Here is a 19,835-nt window from a genome sequence, read left to right on the forward strand (position 1 = left end):
TAACTCCTAATTCATCTCTGTGGGATGGATTTTATTGTTTTTTAATAGATCACTTCTTAACCTGACCTCTGTGGGCTACAGATCAGATAGGTGGTCTATAGGGCCATGATAAATACTAAAATGAGTATGTTTATCAGACAATATTTTGATTCCAATGAGCACAACTAGCAGAGATTCTGGCAGTTGATATACTGTTGCCCTGAAGAGTTTGTTAATTGCTGTTCACTGTAAAGAGCTAGTTTGGTAAAAACTATTAAGTAAAAGATGAGATCATTCTCAGTGTGCTTGAGTTGTTGATTTTTATTTTTTTTTTAAAGAGAAACCAAATAAACATGCTGTAAAAATATATGCTACATGCAACTTAGGGCACTATCCATTCAGGATTTTCTTTTGGGTTCTTTTTGAATCTGCAGAGGTTCAATCCCTTTAATAATTAGGCTTCCAACTCCATGTCTGAAGTTTAAGAATCAACTACACTTTCATTTTCTTCCATTTTTCCAAATCTGGATAACTAGCACAGTGTTCTCATGTGATTCTTACAGGTTTATTATCTCAAACCTTTCCAAGATACACATCTGAAGTTATTCTGTCCCTCTCCTCCCTCACAGGAAAATAACCCAAAACCTCCAGCCAGCATTGTACTGCTGCATGCTTGAATTCTGCAAGCTAAACTCTTAAAAACATACTTAAACTACTCAGAAAAATGTAACCATGCTTAAACTTTTGCCTGTAAAGCCCAAACATGACAGTGATCCATCTCATCAGAGCCATTAATTTCCTCTGTCTGAGGTCATACTTTCCAACTGCAATGGCAACGCACAATGCGTCGCAGAATCAGGTGGGAGGAGAGGTTGATACTGGTTTTGTGTAGAAAAGAATTGCTAAGCCCTGACCCCTTGAAGACAAAGAGATGGTGTAAGAGTAGTCAAGGCCAAAGCTCTATTTGCAGAAAATCAATGGGTTACGCACAACAGCAGCTGCACTCAGATGTTCACAGCTCAGCTGGAATCTGTAGATCTGGTCTCTAAATTCAGAGTATCTGACACTGAAAACTAGGAAAAAAAACAACAAAAAACCACTCCCCTCTCCTTTTTTTTTGTTTTGTTTTAGTTTAAACAGTCAAAGTAGAAGCAAGCTTTGAACGAAAAGTCTTGAAATTGAGATGACTGCATCCTTCTCTTTGCCACTCCTTATGATCTTTGTTAGCCAGCCAAATGGCTCAGCTTAGCTTCACTTTCCACATCACTCCAAAAGTTGAATAAGTAATAAAACTTGTATCAGGAGAGGGCTTTATAATCACATTAGAGACATGTAAAGGAGACTGGATACCTCAGTTCACCGGATAACTTGAACAAGGCTTCATAATGAGGGACAGGTGTTGGCACCAATTAGGAAAACCCAGCTCACCGCTGACATCGGCCCCTCAAAGCACTGACTGCACTTTAATCCTCTAAGCCACATAAAAGAAAAGCAGAAAGTGGGCAGACAAAAAAGAAAAAAAGAATCTCTGAAAACGCCTCTGCAGAGGATTGAAATATTTTTGCTTACTTAAGGGAAAAAAATAGAAGCATCACAAAGCTGCAGAAAGTTCACTATGAAGTGCCTTGAGTACATAATAGAATCTAAACCTTCTGCACAACTAGACTTTTTAATTTTAGGAAGGGTATCACTGTGTATATTACGCATTCATCACAACTATCAGAATTTATATCCAGAAAAGAAGAACAGAATAAAAAGGAGCAGAAGCAGCACATGTAAATATTGTGGTAAGATACAATTATTCCATCTATGCCTACCAGCCTTCCAAGTATTATGGGATACATCAAGGTAGATTTTAAATGAGATTATTACACAGAGTTCTGCAGGCTGAAATCTTAATGTTAACAGCTTCTTTTATGACTTTCTCCCCTTTAAAAGACTTTTGATTTCTTTAAAATTCAAAAAGTTTTCATTTAAAAGGTGATATCTGAAAGTTGAAGGTACATAGGTTCAATTTACACATTGTAAACACCAACACACGCATTTATTTATTTTTAGGTATCAGTTCCTCCTTCACTTACATGCCAGGTCACGAGGTAGATGTTTTCGCTTCCACTGATGACATCACAAGCTCCTAAAAAAATGAAAGGAGTGCTATTTAGGTAGTAGGAATGACAACAGGCATTTCAAGTTTGAGCTACAACTTAATTTTTGGCAAGTAAGTGAAGGGTGTATTATCTTTTTATTCCAACTTTCACAAGTAAATGACACATCCGTAATATAAAGCCTTAAATTCCATAATTCTCACTTTAATATGTGAAAAAACAAAATGTATCAGCTGTATGTGCACATACTACAGTATAAATGCAGTAAGTACTACAATTAAAAATAAATTTGTAAGAATAACCTCAAAGTTGACTTTGTCACCCTCCTAACCTGAATACCAACAAAATGAAATTTTAATTAGTATGTTCTCTATCCTGTTTTGAGAATACAAAAAAAACCCCACCAAAACCCAAAACACCAAGCACGTTCAGATAGTTGAGATAGCTGCACACTTATTCAGCTGGCTTAAGGAGTTGATTTCTCCAAATACACTGATGCTTTCATCATTCAAGAGGGTCTTCTATGAATCAAGCATGCTTATAAATGCATAGGAGGACAAATGAAGTAAGTATGGAGGGAAAGCTCCATGTGGCTCCTCGTTTAATTCCTCACAACATTCCTTCAGACCTCTCCTTGACAATCCCAGATAGCTCAGCTTCCCTGGCAGGGATTCTGCTTACTCACCCTTTTTAATCTAGTCCCAAGACTTGAGCAGTACTAAGTAAGGGAATAGAAGGAATTTTTGCCTCCACCAACTGCCCCATTCCCTTTCTGCAGGATCCAGCACATGTATGTTTTGTGCCCTATTGTAATGTACATGGCAAAAGCATTAAAGTCGTTACACCCAACAGATTAGTTGCAGCTCCTCAGAGATGTCAGCAGCTCGACCAGGGTCTGTCCTAGCAGGCAGTCTGCCCCATGCCTTGGAGTAAAAAGTTAAAAAAACAGGACAGCTATGAGCTGGGGAAGAAAGTATTAGAGAGCAAAAATTCAAGTAAAAACCAAGGAACCGATAACTGCATACCCTGCCAGAAAAAAAAGAATAAAAAAGGGGGGGAGATGACAACGTTTTTCTAACCAAAATCAGGCAGTTTCTGGCCAGAGTGTCAGCACCATGCTCTAACATTTGTGCTTCTCCACCCATCTCCAGTACAAGAAAAGGATACAACCACCCATCCACTGAGGAGTGGCACAGATCCCATTACTTATTACAACTATTGTTGCTCAACTTAAGCTGTGGCATCAAAGGAAAACATTTCCTTAGAATATGAGATGGGGGAGGGAGGGGAGACAGAGGAAGAAGGGGAACACACAATATATTATAGCTCCTGTATGTTGACTTTACAAAATTTTAAAGTTTTGGCTATATTAATTTTTTTTGATTTAGTTTTGTCTTTGGGGCTTTTGTGTTTGTGTGTTTAGTTGGGGTTTTTTGGGGGGGAGGCAGGAAGTCCTTGGTTGGTTTGGGGTTTTTCATTTTGTTTTTTTTTTAAATCATCCTAGGTTCCTCTTCCCATCTCCTTGATACTCTCTGGCTATACCCCACATTAAGCAATTAACTTTGAGCAATGCAAGAAGATCTGTAGATCAAAGCAGTACCAGAGCCAAGGTTGCTGAAACATGAATCATGTTACGTGGGTCGGGTTTTTAACTTGAGATAAGCACTCTGCCACCACCGCCACCACACACAGAGCCTGAAGCAATCAGCAGGGTCCACAAGCAGGAGACAAAGTGCACGAAGTGCACTTGGCAATAGCATCCATGGGAGCCTCCAGGCTCCATCCAGAGGGACCCAGCTCATGCGCAGCAGAAAGACAGTGTGCCCAACAGACACACAGGGAGTGGGGGTGACCAGAAGGACTCGCTTTAAAGGCCGAACTGCTGCTCTGCGTGGTATTACTCTGGCTAGTACTCTCCCTCTACCCTCCAGCTAAGAAATGCCAAGAGCCTCACCCACAAAATGCATTGGGGGAGGGAGGGCAAGCGAAGAAAATAAGTAAATAATTAATAAATGGCTGGCTAAGTTTTCCAAACATGACTTTGAACAAATTTTTCTTATGAGATGTTTCATTATGGGATAATTCTTTAGTGTTCTGATTGAACCCGTTTAATGTATATTTTCCATAGAAACACAAGCAAAGCCCTGGTTGTGGCAGCTCAAATGGCATCATTAAAATGCAACACAGCCTACAACTTTCAAGTGTGAACAAAACCACAGCTTTTGCCTCCCAGCTGAACCACAAAACTAATATATTTTTGAACTCTTCATTAAAAACACATTTATTTGCTCAGTTAAATGCCAAGATGAGCTCTGAAATACTGAAAGGTTAAGCTAAAAATTTTTTCTTCTCTAATCCTTACAGTATACAGTCATAATCTTCAGTCCCAACTTTAGTTATTTCACAAGCATGAAAAAAATACACAAAATAGTATGAAAAGTATAGTTTCACCCACAAAATACCCTTTCCCCCTTCCTTTTTTGAAAACTAGTCTTAACATATCAATTGAGAAACATTAAACTAAGTCACCTCAAATTAATGATCGGAGGCTCTTCCCCAGTAGATAAAAAAAAGGAAGAGTGTCCTACAGCCTGGAATGGTGCCAATCTCCCCATGAACAGCAAGTTCAGAAGCAGGGTGAAGAATGCACAGGAGATGCTTACCCTCCCCTCCACACACACTGCGCCAACAGACACCACACTTGTACTGTCCAGGTGCATTTGAAAAAGTAAGGGGTCAGCAACAGAAACTGTGGCATGAAGAAACAGAAAAACAAACAAATAAAAAATTATAGGAACTAATGAAGAGTGTAGACGCAGAAAATAAAACATAGAAATGCACATAAATACTGCCTGGAAACTAAGCGTCACCAGGGAAAAAAGCATCAGCAAGACTTATTTCTTAAAATACAGCTTTTAACAACAGAAGGCCATTTGGAACACAGATCTATTTTTGCAGTTATCACTACTGTTATACTATCACTCTCTCTGTAATTTACCATACTACTTACCAACAGCCAAGCCACCAAAACAAGAATTGTGCTGGTTGAAAACAGCACTTCATGTTTTTCTCTTCCACCGTCCCACACACTACACTGCGATTTAAAAAAAAACAGAGATGGTCACAGAAAAAAGATCTGTCAGGGTCCTGGAAAAGAGCAGCTAGATAGGACCAAGAGATCAGACTGTGCATAACAGAGGCTTCACACACTCTCCACCGGAGCCCCCACCACTCTGCGCAACCCTTACTGCCAGAAAGCTCGTCCCAGTACTTAAAGTACACATCTCACTGCAGCTCAAGCCCTTTACCAAGTCTCTCTCTGCACTGGACTCTGAAGTAATCATCCTTTTCTTCTTTCCACAGTTAAGCTTAGGGTTCAAACCTGATGTTAACTCTTTTGTCAGTACATCCTTGTCTTTTCTCCAAACTAAATAAAACCTGGTTCTGTCACCCTCTGCTTAGATGACATGTTTTCTACATTTCTGATTCTCCTAGTTGCTACCCCTCCACACAAAACAGTATGAGGTGATGCCCAAATCTGGACAAAGTCTCCCAGCTAAATCCTTCCCTACACAGAAAAGACTATTTTCTTTTTACAGAAAAATATCCTTTACTCTTACATGAGTTGCAGATAATAATCCCACATACAAACTCCAGTGCATTTGCTTTTGCAACAGGGTGACTCTCTTGCTTCATGACCTGGCTGTGAGCAGTGGTTGCTGCTAGGCCCACTGCGCACAGCCTGCAGGAATACAGCCAAAACTTCCTGCCACAGAGCTGCCCTTCCACCTCATCCAACCCCTCCTTCCAGACTCCTTCTCCAACCTATCAAAGTAACTAAGTTCAAAGCATCTTCTCAAATAGACACCTAGCTCCACCCAGCTTTATCTGGGTATTGAAAGAACAGTCCTCATTCCTTCACCTACATCAATTAATAGCAAGTATTAATTCACCTGTCTTGTTTGAAACTCATTAGCAAATATCCTCTCAGTTTTCTCAGCAGTTGCAAACATTCCTGAGAGCATTTCACGTAATCCATATATCCTTAGCTTGATTCTGATAACATGCGTTGTCTGGTAACTCGCATCATCTACTGTGCAATTCCTACCTCACAAATGACTTTGAAAACTGAATTAGAAAGCTGGTCTTGTGATGCTTCACATCTCCTTCCCCATAAATAATCCCACAGATATAACACTGCTTATGTGGGAAAGGTATTAGAAAATCATTTTATTATTTCCACTTTTTTTTACAGACTGTTTCAGATGCCTAACACATACAGACAGCTCCCTGTGGACTACCAGTAACACTAGACAAACCTCTTACAAATGGCAGATCAAAATGTTAATACTACCAAGACAGCATAGGAAAGAAAGCCAGTAGGTTTTGAGATTATAAGTCTAGTATGAAGCAGGAAGGTAATGGTACTCTTCCCTTTATAGTTCTGGAAAAAAATCATAATAGGAACAAGTATCCAAATACCAAAACAGTATCCATCACATTTAAATTAAGAGCTATTTCCAGGCAATACTTATCCTACAGGGTCTAGAAGTAGAAAAGAAAAAGTCACTAAGCTTTAAGAAAAGTCTTCTAAAATTCTTACTAAGTCTTCATAGCAAACAGTGTTGGATTTTTCCTTGTAATAAACTGGGATTTGTTGCTCCTTCTTCACCAGTTTCTAACAGGTCTAACTACAGTGAGTACTCTGCAGCTTCATGATTTTTACCTCTCTTCCAGACTGGCTTAGCCAGTAAAGTAATTCAGTATAAATTCACAATTTCATTGTAAAAAATCTAAAGATAGTCTATCTCATCTTCAAGTAAGTCTGAGACATGGAAAGCACCTAGTAAATACTGCAACTCTCTAGCACCTGCACAAAAATATTTCATTATACCTTTACACAGCAACAAGCCTACTCTTAATAATAGCAGTGATTTAGTAATTCCCAGCGACCAATTAAAACTTGCTGGGAAAACAATTTCCCACAGCAGCTTACCCCACTTTCGGACAAACAATGCAGCAGGATGTCTAGAAGGATAGGTTTCATAAGACAACTAACAACTGACATCAAGACGTTTTATGAAATACTCTGAAGTCCCGGGTCCCAGGCACTCAGATGGTGACCCAACACAGCAGTAGTTATTCAGCGCATGTGTAGTGCCAGCCATCCTGTAAAATACTCAAAACTTCTTATTCATTGCTTGAAATTGCTTGTTACACAACATAATTAACATACACATGCAAAAACCTGAGTCAGGGGCTGAAACAACTACCCTTACAAGGAAAGGCTACCAATACCAACATATACGCAGGATTTAAACACCTAACCTAAGGTGCAAAGTTGTTGACATTCTTCATATCCAGTAGGATATTAGCATTAGTCAAACAAAAGCATGGTTCTGTGAGAGGTAAGATGTAATGGGACAAATTTAAGAAAAACCAAAAAGTTTAAGCCTAGCATTGAGGAAATGGCCTGAGAGTCAGAACTGCTGACCCACGTCCCCAGGGGAAGGATTGGAGGCTGCAGCTCTTGACATTTAAACAAAGACTGGACAAGAGTCCTGGTTGCTGCATTGCCAAGACAACATGCTCCACGGAGCTCAGTTTTTCTCAAATCAGCCAGAGGGCAAGGCAACAATAAATGGGACTTGAGTATAAAGAAGACTACACAAAGTGGTTTGTTCAGCCTGTCTGCACTGAGGACTGCACCTCACCATGCAGACATGTTGCTGTGGAGCAGCAAGTACCGTGCCTCAGCTACTCCACAGCATATGTACATAATTCTGTGTGCTGGTGAGAGGAAAGCAAACCCAGGTAGCTATTCCACCACTATGTCTCTCTTGTCTGCATTAGAAACTGAGGGATTTATAACCTGACGGATGCTACGGTGTACAGCTGCATGCAAGGATAGCTAGTGCACACCAGCTCAGGCACCTGCTCCTCTTTTTCAGGACAAAATGTTAAGGAGATGTGTTACTTTAGTCTGGTGCAGGGTGCATCTCTCTCTGAAGAGTGGGTATTCCCTGCAGCAGGTCGCATTTCAGTGCAGAGTAACATAACAGAAAGAGACAACAAATGCATGTGACAGAAAGCTGCAGAAGGCTTAAATTGACATAAAAATATCAGGAACTGGCAATATGCTTCCTGATCCACAAACCTGGAATGAGGTACAGGCAGAAACAACAAATGTATTTTGGTGATACCTACTACAAGGAGCTTGAAAACAGGTCTGTGAGCCACAGAGCAGCAAAACCAAGCTATTTATGAGGAACTGGAGCAAAAAAAAAAAAAATAGATACAGTTCTTGAGGGAGGGGAACATTATGTGTCTTGCTGTTAGCCACAGCCACATGTTGTCCAGTTGGATATTAACTATCAACCCACCTCATTCCAATTGTACCACCTGTACTAAACAGATGTGCTTGCGTGCCTTTCCTACAGCTGACTGATGGCAATACTATTTCATGCTATTTTCTGAAGGGACGTTCAAGTGAACATTTCAGAAGCCATAATCTAGATGACCTAGAAGTATCTTTTTCTACAGCTGAATTCCATTATTTAATGCAACTATATTTGTGCAGCTACAGACCTTCAGTGGAGATCTTAAAACAGAAAACAAAACTATTCACCAAGTGTGAGAATTTCTAAAGCACGGTATGATAACAGATGTTATGTTTCTGATAGCACAGCCATGCCACTCTCATACTCTCCACAGAAAGTCCCATGATCCCACCACAAACACAAGAGAGTCACAAATGCTAAAAGCAGTGTGTGGATCCTCAACATACTGACAATATAAAATATGAAGGGACAGATTTAAATTGCAGACTGAAGTAATACCAAACTGTGCACTTCAATGCCTTCAAGTTAGATCTCTGGCTCAGGAACAAGAAACAGCAAACCTCATAAGGCTTGAAACTCCCCATGCATCAAATGGAAAGGTCTTTACAGTGAGATTCCAAGTGCCCAGCACATTCAGGACAGCCAGCTCACACACCAAAGACGGAATGATGCCAGAAATCTCTCCTCTCACAGATTCAACTGCTGATTTGCAGACCTGTAAATGGATACCTTCAGGAATCAGATACGTGTTTGGATCTTTCTTCCTCCTCTCCTCACACGCACTCTTCAGGCATCAAATTCAGCATCACGTAACGTGTCAGTGGTTGCCACACCTGCAAAGGCCATCCTTCTTTTTCCACCTCATCTTTCCAGCCCTCTCCCACCCACAGAGATTCAGCCCCAATGCTTTTTCCTTTCCCCTCAACCCTTTTCCATCACAGGACTCTGGCTGCTGCCTACATAGAGCACACAAGCACTTATGGTCATTCCCATCACTTCCGCCAGAAGACCGGTCTGTGCAAGCTTTTCCTATCTATGTTGTGCTATTTTGCTTTAACTACTTACTTGCAGGATAACCACCAGTTGCTGGGTAGTGCCAGGAGGAGCTCATGCCTCAAACCACTACCAGCTTTTACAAAACAAATGCGCCTTCTGAGCTTCTGTTCCCATCATGGTCAATGCAACTAGAAAAAAGAGAAAACTACAAACAAAAACAAAAACCCCCAAAACAAAAAAAACCCACCCCCCACACACAAAAAAACCCCCCAAACCAAAAATGCCACCTATAACTGATTGACATCTGTCACCTTAAAAAAAAAAAAGATTAAGAAAAATATATGTCTGGATTACAGAAGGAAGGTTATCTCAGTTTTATCTCACAGTTGGATGACAGTAGCCAAGGAAAGAACTTGTCTCCTTTTCTGGCTATATTAAGTTGTGACACTCACCAATGTACAATACAGGGATTCACACAGCGCACAAAGCATGCAATTTCAAGTTTCTTCAACTGCTTTGGCTATGTAGAATTTGAGTAAAACAGTGTGGATATACTGAATACTCCTGGCCCTCAAGGGAGTCTCAGAGGCCACAGAAAAATAACCCTAATTAACAGCTCGCCTCACATCAAAACAGTTCCCAGAGAAAAAAAGCAAAAGGGCAAGAAAAAAGTAACAATGTTAACTTCACTTGCTCATTGCAGTGATTTAAAGTTCTTTTGACATCCTTTATGAAACTTGAGACATTGGTGTTTGTGAGATTTCATAAGGAAAGTTCCTCTGTTCTTTCTTGGTCAGACATCACACCAGGACTCAAACTGTCACCTTCCCCTGAAGGGGGAAACTCTATAAATAAATAAAGCATCCAAGCTTTGCACTTAGACCACAAAACACAAGGTTTGGAGCACAACTTAATGACAATTAATGAAGCAGCAGACACGAAAACACAGTAAACAAGATTTTATCAACTTCATCCTTTGTGCCTGCAAACTCCATAGCAGCAACCAAAAATGACTTCTTCCTTGAAGATGATCTTAAATGGTTGGAAAGGGTTGCAGTTTTTTTACTGCTATGAAAGAAAAACCTGTGTCAACTAACTAATCCTTTTCCAAAGTCACTCCCACTCAGTCAGACAAAACACATGACAAGCTCTGAGAAACAAGCAGGGAAACTTTGGTCTCGGTGGAGTCAATAGGAATTAAAGTCAGCGCCAAAACAAGGCCAGAAACTAGAAAAGCATTTATCTGAAGAATTTGTGAGCAGAACTTGTAAATGACAAAACTGAGTTTATTTCTTCTCAAAATTTCCTGATGTAAATATATTAGGGAAGGGTGGGTTGTTGCAAGATTAAGTTGTATTGCAAGAGAACTATTCCTTTTTAAAGCACCTGCTGCCAGGAAAACTTACTGTCAAAAGGAAAAACATGACCTTTAATAGAACAGTCTAAAATACTCAGACCTTTATGATTTCTTGTAGTTTATTAAATTAAGACTTCTACTACATAAAGCTGATGCCTTTATGGAAGCAAAGCTTTTGACATTGTATAGCAAGGGATAAAAATAGTGAGCCTGCCACTCACATCATTCTGGATGGGTTTCCACCAGTTCCAAGGAGGACAGCAGGTAACGCTGCCTCTCAAAACACACTGGTATTTAATAAAAAAATAGAAGAGAAAACTTACTTTAATAGGTTTGCACCCTGAGAGTTTTACATTACTTCTGCTTACCTGAAGCACAAAAACTTCTATAATCCTCTCAGATCTGGAAAACTCGAAAGCAAAATTAAACAAAGGAGCTGAGCTTTTTCTCCTTTGAGATTTGCCATCATGCAGTTACACCCACAATTCTGACTGATTAGATATTTACAAGTCTATAAGAGACCTTGAACAGGCAGAGGTGCCATAGAGCACCCTAATGTGGCATTAAAACCTCTAAAAGATAGATCTAAAGATGCTCTATTATGGCCAAAGGAGTCTTGGACAGGAGTGAAGCAGGCTCAACTTCTACAGTCCTTGTGCAAAGAGCTGGCAGAATTCTTCAGAATACGTTTTATTCTTCAGAATTAAACATATATGACCACTCAGATCATTATAATAGTTACACCAGTGCAACACCTTCAAATTGTCATAAAAGCTGGCTTATTTGATAGAATGAGTTTAATATATACTCCCTAAAATTGTTTCAAGTAGGAAAGAAACAAAAGCATTTTATCAAAAAAATTATCATGGGGTATCATATCGCTAAAAAAGATTTGATAAAAGTAATCAGGATGCATTTAAATGTTTCAAAATCCACTAAACCAATGCTTTGTCACTGTCTTGCTTTTTCTACCAGTTCCTCGATACATAAAAGCAAGTTTGCTTTTGAAACATACTTATTATTTGTAGAAAAGTAAATACAATTGATGATGTGTGTTTAAGTCAAAGACACAGATTCAACTTACTTAACCAAGCACAACTTACACATGTACAGGCGTAATAACGCAGAAGTTTTTTTGTTAAACACTAGCTAAACAGCCATCACACCAATATCTGCATTTACCAGAAAAATACAGCAATACTTCATGTTTATGAATATTAAAAAATACAACTTGATTTTCAGTGGATGATGCTTTTATATTTACACATATGTAAACCCCCACAAATGTACCAGACAGAAAAAATAAAGCCTCACATAAAAACACCGATGAAAGAAAAGGTTCCCTTCATCAGATTAAGCAAGCCTACACAAATCTTATTAAAAACCAAAACCAACCCAAAAAGTCTGCCAAAATACATTCAGGCCAACTGCAAATGATGTAGAAGTCTATACTGTCTGTAGCCTGGTATAGGAGACAAATTTAATTTGACCTAGCTGATTTACAGGGTCCTAAGAAGACTGCAAGGAACTCACTAGAAATGCTGTGTTCTCCAACAACAAGGAAAAAATTGAAAAGTTAAGGTAAAAAGAAGAGGGGACAGCCGACGGGAGACTACAAAGGCAACAAAGATATGGTTGGGAGAGATAAGTAGGAACTACAAATCACATTCAAGTTATCATCTGCAGTTTAGGCTTTTTTTTTTCTTTTTTAATTTACTTCAGAGATTTTTTCCAACTCTTAATCCATTCATACCTCAAAAATGGACTGTTTGAAATGTGGAAGTCAAGCACACAGAAGTGAATGCATAGAAAAAAATTTGTTTCAATAATCTTAGAAAGAGAATAAAATGGCATCTTCAAAAGTTATTAGACTTCAGTAACCTAAATTAATGCACATCCCTGTTTGTTGTTATATACACAGGCTTCTGAAAATCTAAAACAAGTACATAGAAGACACCAAACAAAGCATCTAAGACAGCACTTAAGCCAGATTAATCCATATAATGGGAGTCACGGGGCTCTGACTGATACTGAGCTGATTGGCAGGAGTGTAAGCTTTCTAATAATTTATGTCCCACCTCCTGAAGTTTTATGGCATTTATAAAGGAAGAAAAATGAAAACACCACACATTAGATCTAGCAAAGAACCATATGTACTCTGTTTTAAGCAACAGAGGAAAGACACAATACTAAGTACCGAAACAAATTTTTAACCTCTTTCTCTTCCATAGAGCTCAGGCTGGAGTCTTGATATTCTACAGTAGTTGTACCATAGCTATTCTGTCTCTGTAGAGGTGTATACAACCAAATAAAACAAGTCAGAGCTCCATCAAAACTGCAGAAACATACACAGATGTAACCTGCCAGTCACTGGCAAAATCTCATTTAATTGCCACTGTAAGTAAACTCTTTGTACCCAAGGTGTATGAACAAGTATCTGTATCAAAAATATGCTTACAACTAACTTCAACAAACTTAGGCATCTGAAAAATACCTGAATAAAGAAAAACTTCTACAATTTCTACAACTGTCATAAAATGTCACTAGAAATTACAGTATGATATTGTAAAAAGTATAAAAATACAAAAACCAAAATGAAGCCACCTAAATTGATGGATATCAGTTGCAAAGAATACACAAAATCATCTTGCATCATTTCTATTTATATAAAAATATGGAATTATTTCATCCCACAGGTTTTTTCATCTTTTTTCCTTTCTTTTTGGGCCCAGAAAGGTGAAAAAGCACTAACCAAAGAGAGTGAAGAAAATTAGTATCTGTAACCCAGGTAGAATATTTTGAAAAAATAATTTCCATAAAAGGATCAATACCATTAAAGAGGAATGAATTTTACTTCCCGTATATGCCAACAGTCATTACAATATTGTTTTTCCATAAACATGCACCTTGTGTTAAGATCAACTTTTTGGTTCCTCCCTCACTCTTAGCACATTCTGTTGCAAAGCTGCAAGTTCAAATTTGTCAGGCAAAATGCTTCACTTACTTCTTAAGATTGCTCATTTCATGCAACGCTGGAAATGATTATGCTGTTAATATAAGAAAGACTGCAACTTCATTATCAGGTTTAAGTATTTGCCTTTCAGTTGCCTATAGTACAAGCAATTTGATTTTTGTAAAAGAATACAACTGCTCTCTAATTAGGCCAAAGCTGAAGAGTTGCTAGAACTCCCCCAAATAAGGTTAACACTATCAAAGCATAGCAGCAACACTGACAACCCTTCCCTTTTCAGAGAAATGGTCAGTGATTCCTACCAAAAAAAAAGCTATTCCTGTGCTTGAAATGAGTATTTCTTCTCCCTCCTGTCAAATAACATCTAACAAGATTTACATTGCACTGCTGAGTAATCACTGTATCAGTCACTACTTTCCTGCTGGGAAAAAGTCTATTTGTATGAAAGCAGGAAGAGGAGTACCAGTTTATTACTCCTCTTCCCATGCAAGTACTAGTAAAAGTGAGAGAGGTATTACCGCTACCTCTCCTTCTGCTTAGGCTCCACCTCAGCAGATAATTGCTGAGCCTACCATTTTCCTGTGTGTCTCTTAACTCGCTCACATACCGAGGATTTTAGCGCCACAAGGTCTTTGGTTTTGGGGTTTTTTTTCATTAAAGCCAAAACCTGCGTGGGACACAGCACTATTTCCAATGATGAGTCCTCTACAGCCACTTTGATATCAAAGCCTACAAATTGACACTGCAAGAATATTAAATAAATACAGGCAGTTAAAAGCAGAACAATAAAGAGAATTAACACAAGTAATCCCAATAGGGCCATTTTTTTCCTCCCTTGAAAGGATACAGATTTCTCCTATACATTTTCATATCCTGCAGTTCAAGACGTCAGGTTTTCTACACGTCAGCAGGTAGAAAATACTGCCATTTTATACTGCTGTACTTGATACATAGGGGAAGATTTAAATATTTGCACACTAAAAGTAATAATTTTCTCAATATCACCATGATCTTTAGAGAAAGCATTATTTAAAAACTGTCTGGTCTGCTAAGCCAATACCTATATTTTTTTAAGTAGAATGAATGAAAGGTCATATCTTAGTTATAGTTTTCAAGTGCTTGTGAACACTCATGTTACTGTATCAGCCTACCAACCAAACTGCAGCAATTTAACAACCAAAATTCATTCATGGCTAGGCTTCACGAACGAAGATTTGGGAAGGGCTCTACCCACGTTTGTTACAAGCGCATTGGTGGCTAAAAAGGCCAAAATATCGTTGGCAAAAAACACTTTTGTCTAACATTTGTAGCCAATACGTAATTTATTCGCATATTTAAAGAATTTCAGTCATCCAGTATTATGTGATAAACTATATAGCACAATTAAAAGCTAGTTAGCACACAGGCAGAACTTCTCCCATGCAGAAGTTTTCCTCTCACTATTCTGTCATCAACCCAACAGCATACTCCAGATCAAGAACTGCCTGAAAATTTTCCACAGCTTGGAAAACACTTCCTACGAGTTGCACAGAACAATTTCTCATAAATGTTCCTGGTCAGTTGTTTCACTTTGCAGAGCTTGGTGTGTGGAGTACCACCCATCCCTCTGGAGGATCCCAAGCATTCCCACCCTTTACTCACCCACTGCACACCGCTAGCCCTCAGAAGCTGTTGGACTTGCTGTGCATCAAACCACTTGTGCAGGCGTGAAACTGCTCTCTAGGACATGAGCAAGGGCCTGAGCCTTTTACCAGCAAAGGCTATCACACAGTCAGGAGCTTTAAGCGGATAAGACAGACCCTCAGAAAACATTGAAGCAAGAATTTTTTAGAACGAGGTGGGAAGAAGGTTTAGAGCAAGGTTGAGAAGAAAGAGGGCTTGGGGAACCCTAGACAGTAGATTAGCAAAATACTACACAACTCCCTCAAGACTGTGTGACAAGCATATTCAGTTTAGCAACCAATCAGGCATGTGTATAAACCTGTTTTTTAACATCTCCCTACAGCTCTAATTAAAACATAAGGAGGCATTAACAACACGATATGTTATGTTCAGCATTCAATTCAATAAGCAAGAAACACAGCTCCATAACCTAATGCTGTAACAGGTGTACTTTAAAGAAGGAAAGCGCTCCAAAGTTTTCAAACAAAGTTTTACAAGCTAAGGCAAGCATCCCAGCATTTAATCCCAGAGAAAGTTATAAAAAATAACATCAGCAGTCATGAGCTTATCCTCCCACCTTCTCCTGCTCCTCTGAAGAGGATAACTTAGCAAGTGCCAGTGGAGCCTCCACAGTCACGCTCACAGCTCAGGGTCTCTTCCACTTCTTTAAATCTGAGTAAAACTCACATTATAGCTCTACAAATGGAGGAGCTTTTGTTAGGTCCAAGATCACACATCCCAAACTGCTCTAATCCCCAAATTCTTGGTCTCCTACACACTGAAATAAAATATTAAGTGCTGGAAAAGTTCAGATGCCATCTAGAAAAGAGTGACTTGGAAGCAAATAAATATGAAAGTGTGAACAGCCCAGGGAAACAGGGAGGTGCTTGGTAATTACATCAGCATCTTTACACAGAAGGCAACACCCAGACTGTCACATTACACTTCTAAAATTTCTTTGCCAGGTTTATTCTTGTAGCCAAAATAAGTCAAAGTATCAATGAAAAATACTATCCATAGACACTTTTTAGGGGTTCTGAACATTAGATGTGCAGTTGCAGCTAGAAGATACTATTAAGAAAAGTAATTTTAAACTGACAGGTGTAACTGATCATTCAACATGAATAAATATAAAAGAAATCAATTATCACACATTTTAATAGCAGTGATTAATTAAAATCAGCTGTGTGCTAAAATGCAAAATTTCATATAGTTATCTCACTTTCCAGAGGTGCCATCAAGCCCTACAGATCTCTGGCATCTCCCACTCCCATTGACCCAGCCTCTGCCAGCACAAAACCTGCCAGGGCCCTGACATAACATTTTGTACATCAGCTCTTCAAGATGCAAATAGCATCTGTTGGCTTCCATTACATAAATATCCCCGATAAGAGCTATTATTAACTTCTTAGTTTCCATTTTAAGTAAAGTATGTAAAAACTGCATTTATGGCTCCAATTACACAAAGCCTCAAGTGCTATGGGCACTTCAAGTCTTCAGAAAAGAGAAACACCACATGATTTCAGAGGAAGGGTTCCCCTCTCCATAGAATTTGAAAGCCCTCATGTCCACTTAGCTGTAGCTCCCATAAAAATTGTGGGAATGGGGAGAGATTAAGCAGCACATGCAAATAGCAAGTCTTGGCTCAGTCCATTTCTGTCCATAATGCAAGAACGCACCAAGCAAAATGCAACATCGCCACTGATGCAGACAAAACAGCAAGTTTTTGGTTATAAAATGCATTGAGAGAATGATACCCATACTTAACAAAATATTAACTTTTAAATTTCAGTTGAGTAAAACATTCTTTGCTATTAAATTGCCTGGTATTTTCTGAAAAGTGGGCATAACAATGCACTACCAAACCTATTTGGGTAATAGCCCCCCAAACCACATATCAACTTCTAAAGGTGACTTCTAAGGATTAAAGGAGAAAGACAAACCACAGAAACGGATGTTTACACAACATTTTCATCCACGGATCATAAAAGATGCAGTCCAGAAATGGGTACGCATTCTCCAGATACATCCCATGTCTTGCCAAGCTAACCAAAGATGTCCAGACACCATGTCGCACTCCTCACCCACTGGGCCATGATGGCCAGAGATTAATTTCAAAGATTGAAATAAGCTACCTAATAGACCACAAGGTATCCATTTCAAGCTCAAGGCAGTTTGTATAGGGTTTAACTTCACTTCTCATCAACAGGTCTAACAAATCCAACCATTTTTCCCATGGCCTTGGATGCTTGCTGTCACACCAGTCAAGTTCAGGTCACCTGTCAAGACATCCCCCAGGCCAGCTGCAGCAAGCTCTTTGGGAAAATGCTCTACAGCACTCAGCACACAGTACCTACTACAGTGACCACACACCTGCCCACATGTACATATATAAAGCTGTACAGGTAAAAATACTCAATTGGAGGTAAGAAGCCTTTGTAAATTCTTCTCCATAAGTGAATCACCCAGTTCTGTGAAAACTATGTGTATTTTGAAAATCAAAACAAAAAGCCCACAACAATCTCAGGTATTCCAATAAAACCCAAACATAAACTTCCTGATTTTCTGCTGCTGAGAGGAAGTCCACAGAATGGTACAGAAGGAAAAAGCTCAGTTTATTCTAACACTACACTGAGATCCTCTGTCTGGGCTTTTACATTCACAGTGGATTTTCATGGTTTTAACAAGATCCCAAATGAACATGCATCCTTACCAATAAATGCCACTGCATATGTTCCCTAGCAAACCTTTGCAGGTATCTGCTACACATACATAAGCAAATAAAACAAAAGAAAGACCTACAGTCTGACCCAACTCAGAGGAATTTTTCCTGCTGGTGGAGGAAGGGAGGCCTGTTCTGTAACAGGAACCTAGAAAGAGGAAACATCAAACGAAGGACAGGTAATAGAAACAGTTCTCATTATTTTGATTACATTTACTGCATCTAAAGTCCAAGTTTTGTAAAGAAAGCTTTCTTCTCCTCTTCTTTGCAATAAAAACAGGGCATGTCATGTCTAGTCTGGAAAGAGGTCAGAAGTTCAGTTAAAAAAAAACAACAACACAAACTTGGGATACTAAAAGTACTAATATGACTCTAATTTGAAAAGGTACTTTCTTAACTAAGGCAACTTCAAATTGCATTTTCTCCCTTTGGTAAAGTGCGGGATGTCTCCTTAAGGAACTTTATGGCAAGCTCGAAGGTTACGCAAACGTGCCTTCAGCCTCGTTACCCTTTCCTCTCTTAGCCAATTTAGCTCTCACGCTTTCAGGTTAGCTCTCTAACCATCACTAAGATACAGTCTCACTGTGTAGAGATGAGCAGGTGTCTTCGAGATGCTCTACAGAACAGCCCACAACAAGCACCAACCTGACATAAAAAGTTGGCTGCTGATAAAACATTTTTCAACCACCACGACAAAATACAGTTCTCCTAATCTTTCAGTTTTAGTGCAAAAGCTCTTTTACATTATCAGAGAAGCACAACAGCTTTCAAGTATCTAGTGTATCTTAATCACAGGTTTTCTAATCACAACTGGATGTTGTCTCCAGCATCCCATTCCTCCTGAACATGAAAAAAACATAGGGCTTTAAAATACAGCGTTAATTTAGTGATGTTTTAATTAAACTACACAGTCACTCATTATAACAATTTGCAAACAATAGCTGAACTCCTCAAATAACTACAAATGCTTTTCATAAAATAACTGTAGTTAAAAAAAAGGAAAAAAGCGGTGTTTATTCACCTGTTAAGATGTATTTTAAGGTGCCCTGTACCCAGTTCTCCCATTAATCATTCACACTATTATTTGCAAGCGTTACTTATGCTACACCCCCGGCCGCTGTACGTCCGCAGGACGAAGCCATGCCTTTGCAGAAAGATGAGCAGCATTAAAGCAAACACGATGCAAGGGAGGAAGGTTCGATTTGGAGAACTGAAGTCGGGACCTTCCCGTTCCTCTCCCTACAGGCACGGGGGCATTGGGGCGCCATGCGCCCCCGCCGCCCAGGATAAAACTTACCTTGGCGGCGCGGCGGGCCGGGCCGGGCAGGCGGTAGGGCTGCGCTAGCGCTTCATTGTCAAACTCAGTTCTAGCAAGTTCCTCGACACACCGGCGGAGCGGTGCTCGGCGGCGGACAAGCGCCCGGCTGTCTGTCTGTCTGTCTATCTGTCTGCCCGCCCGCCACGCCCAGCCGCGCTCCGCAGGGCCCCGCCGGCTCGGGCACCGCCGGGTCGTCGCCTCTCCGGGCTGCGGCGAACAAAAGGGCGCTTGGCCGGGGGCCGCCCAGCTCCTGCCGCGGGCGCAGCGCCCGCCCGGCTTCGGAGCCGCCGTAACTTTTCCCTCCGGACGCGGCCGGGGCCGCAGCGCCCACGCCGGACGGGTTGCCCGCCGCGCCGCCCAGGGGATGCTGTCCGCCCGCCCTCC

General features: G+C 39.9%; 1 protein-coding gene across 2 annotated transcripts in view; it reads right to left on the bottom strand.

Moving 5' to 3' along the window:
* The window catches only part of LOC113963564 (regucalcin), an 80,766-nt gene extending 64,626 nt beyond the window's left edge, over positions 1-16,140 (bottom strand). The window contains exons 1-2 of one of the 2 annotated variants that reach the window (XM_027674804.1): positions 15,989-16,140; positions 2,061-2,113 (exon numbers count right to left, since the gene is read on the bottom strand). The gene's annotated coding sequence lies outside the window, so the exon portion shown is untranslated. Of the gene's footprint in view, positions 1-2,060; positions 2,114-15,988 lie in introns of those variants that run through there. The other variant, XM_027674803.1, reaches the window with a different exon arrangement.
* Between the last annotated feature and the right edge of the window lie 3,695 nt (positions 16,141-19,835).

Source organism: Neopelma chrysocephalum, unplaced genomic scaffold (assembly GCF_003984885.1).
Source record: "Neopelma chrysocephalum unplaced genomic scaffold, ASM398488v2 Primary Assembly neopelma1_25, whole genome shotgun sequence".
NCBI classification, from domain to species: domain Eukaryota; kingdom Metazoa; phylum Chordata; class Aves; order Passeriformes; family Pipridae; genus Neopelma; species Neopelma chrysocephalum.